Here is a 4,012-nt window from a genome sequence, read left to right on the forward strand (position 1 = left end):
TCCAGTCGCTAACAATTATTAATACATAAAGCGATATTCTTTTTTCTCTATTTCGACTAAATAGTGTATGTTACAAAATGTGCAACTAAAACTTAAATGGCTTGTAGAAGTTCATTTCCTGTCCCAAAGCGCAAATGCATTTTAGAAGATACTGTTGCTGGTGTAAGTGAAAACAACAGGTTTTCAGAGAAACCATGCCTGACGAACGGAAACGTGAAACACTGAGTAGCACCTTTTGTTATATTTTTGTGATGTTTTTGAAGCTTTAATAATAAGCATATTACTCTACTTCCGGTATTCGAGTACAATTTTTTACCACCTTGTTTCACATTTAAGTGCATATTTATAACCATGTGTTTATATGCAGATATATATGCGCGCACTCAAAAAACAACTCACATACACACACGGATGTACAGATACAAATATATGTCACAATCTAATGCAACAAGGGGAACAATAAATGATAAAACTGAAATCAATAGTAATCTACAAGAATACAATAAAATTTAATAATTTTATTATGATAGCGGATGAGACAATTTCACTCATTGAAAAAATTCTCAGATACAGTTTAGAACATTTAGAAAAAATTATATGTAAGCAAATGATAATGATTATAGGGTGGCAAACGTGTGAATTAGGGTCTATAAGTCACATGAAGTAGGTATATATGTTATTTCAAAACTCGCGTCAGTAACTAAAGAAGTTACTTCAATTTGGACATGTTATAAACAACTTCTGTTATTTCGTTGTTTCAGTCTATGGCCTTTGTTCATGCTGGGTCGCGATCTTGAAGGGTTTATTTTGACTCTAGTACCTTTCTTAAATGTCTGGATCTCATGCATTGCTGGTGCTCTCAAACACAAGTAGAAAGACTGGTATATAAATACAACTATGTATACACACGCACACACATACACACATGTAAAGGTAAAGACCCCCTTCTATCATGAGTGATCATGGGATTGCACCTAGAAAGATCTCCTCCGAGTCTGGGCAAGGTTGTTTATGGAAGACCGGCAGTCGCCCATGCATACCAGCCTCTCCTCTCCACGCTATCGATGTTGTCCAAGGAAAAGCCAGAGACAGATACAGCTTGGAACCAGTGACATCGCAACTCATTTCAATAGCTGAAAGAACTGGAGCTAAGTGAAACAAAATGTTGTGCTGAAGAACAACATTGAACTCACTACCTCCTCGTTGTTAGCCCGACACTATATCCACTGATATATATACGCACTTATTCCTTGCCATTCGGCCGCATTGAGCCAACATGCGTTTCGATATGTAATGAAAAGCTTATAATTGTTTATTCAAGTTTTCTATAGGTTTAAGCTAATCAATAATGCTTATAAAAAAATTAAGGCGCAGCTTCATGTGTAAGGGCGATGAGTGAAACTAAATTTACATGTAAAATTTGCACTAATGCAGTTAAATTAGAACGATGATACTGCGAAACTTCGTGAGGATGAAAAGACGTTATGTTTATTGTGACTATCATCTTTGAATGAATTATTGAGGAACATTTATTAATACTTAAGTTAAGAAATATCTGGAACCTAGACGTTTAAGCAATTTGAATGATATTAATTCGATGCTAGTGATTAGAAGTTGAAAGAGTGTAATTAATAAAGGTCAATTATATTTGAGACCACCAGTAATAAATTAATTATGTATAGAAATGGCGCTAGGATTTCCTGGTTTTGGCTGCAACAAGAATAAAACTTGGTGTTTACGTAGGTTTTTGCTTGCAAAATGTCAATTAATGCATAATACCCACGATGTAAATACTTAAGTAAATCTTTGTCTAAATATACAGCGTGTCCCAAAAGTCACTGATGGGTTTCAATTTTTAATAACTTCCTTAACGTTAAAAACAAATGCCTGAAATTTTGATACAATATAAAGGACATAATGGGAATTGATATACACATGTGAAGGATTGAAACACCACCACATCACGAATGAAAAATGACATCGCTTAAATAGCAGCCATTTTCGGCTTCACGCCCGTGCTCTTTCTAAAATTTGCACCATAACACCCTCAAGGGTTTAAGACCCTACTTCTCTGATTGCTCTATTGATGGTCTCCTTCATTGCACCAGTTGACATTGCCGTAGCCGGAGATTATTCTCTCTCCAAAGCACTGCCCTAGCAACTGCATTGTTTCTCTTGGGGTATGAGCAGTTTCCCCATCTTGCTGGAACCATGTGTGAGGCCTAATTTAAATGGCCTCAACGTTTCCCAGGTTTGATTAGCCCGGTTTTTTTCGTGTGGGGATACCTGAAAGAGAGAGCTATAGTCAAATAAGATGAAATATCTTTTATCATTATACTTGTTTTACTCATTGTTTTACTCATTGGATTAGAACATAGTTGGGTCCATAAAATAGGATTTAACTACACCTCCATTTAGAGGAAAGTTTAAGCTATCTTTTCGTTGAAGAAGGTTTATGTTCCTATAACCTGTGTTAATTCTGCAACCCTTTAAATGAAAGATAAGAAAGTTCATTTTCGGCACTTTATGCTTTTCCTTTTCCTTAAAGGGAAAAATGCCTCACAAACAACCAAAGAAATATGTGCAGTTTATATTGATGTTTCTTTATCCAAAAGAACTGAACGGATGTGGTTCGCAAGGTTCCTAGCTGGAGATTGTAGCCTTTTTTATAAAGAGCGATCAAACAGACCATCCACTACTGATGATGACCAACTCAAGTCATTAATTGAGAATAACCTACATTGCACAACCCGAGAATTGGCAGAAAGCCTCAACCTATCAAAATCCGTCATTCATGAACACCTGGTAAAGCTTGGGTACACAAATCGCCACGTGTTTGAGTACCACATGAGCTGAGTGAGAAGAACCTTTGGGATCGCATTTCCATCTGTGATTCGCTTTATAAACGGAATGAAAATGCGCCTTTTTTAAAGTAAATTTTGACAGGTGATGAGAAAGCGATTCTGGAGTAAGCGACATGAGTCACCCTTAGCCACTCCGAAGGCGGGTCTTCACTCTAGAAAGTCTTGCTTTGTGTCTGGTGGGATTGGACAGGAATTCTGTACTATGAGCTATTTCCAAGTAACCAGACAATTAATTCTGAAAAATACTGCACACAACTGGACGAGTTAAAGCAGCAATTCAACAGAAACGTCCAGAATTGGCCAACAGGAAGAGTGTTGCTTTCCAACATGATAATGCAAGACAGCACATTTCTTCGAGAACCAGAAAAAATTGCTGCAGCTCGGCTGGGATGTGTTACCCTACCCTCCATATTCACCAGATATAGCCCCTTCGGATTCCGACTTATTCAGGTCTCTGCAGCATAGCCTTAATGGTAAAAATTTCAATTCCTTGGGTGACATAAAAAGATATCTTGACGAATTCTTTGCCATGAAGCCACCTAAATTCTAGGAAGAGGGTATTTTCAGGTTAAAGGAAAGATGGAGACACATTGTGCAACAAAATGGTTTATATTTGGTTGAGTAAAATGTAATAGCAAGTATTTATTGGCCTTTTTCTGCACGAACTTTCTGGACAACCCAATATACATAAACCCATAAACCTGTCTACCCAACAATACTAAATATATGTGCATATACACACAAATATTCATAGATACATATACACAAATATTTGTGTATGTATACACACACATATATAATCTTCATTCACTTAATCACTGCCACCTCTACCATCACCAACATCATCATTACAACCGGCAGCAACAGCAGTGCTACTACCACAACCGCCATAGTAAACACTACTAGCACTAGCGCTACCACTATCACAATTACCAGTATCAATACCAGCACACTTACTGTCACCACCATCAACCTCGTTGCCAACCACTTGCCTTTCGACATCACTCCTATTATTCGCCACCTCTTCATCTCTATTATCATCATCACCTCCACTACCATCACCACTATCATCGTCGTCATCATCATCATCATCATCTTCGTCGTCCATCATCATCATCGTCATTATCCTCCTCCTCCTCCTCCTCTTC

Source organism: Octopus sinensis, linkage group LG16 (genome assembly GCF_006345805.1).
Source record: "Octopus sinensis linkage group LG16, ASM634580v1, whole genome shotgun sequence".
NCBI lineage: Eukaryota > Metazoa > Mollusca > Cephalopoda > Octopoda > Octopodidae > Octopus > Octopus sinensis.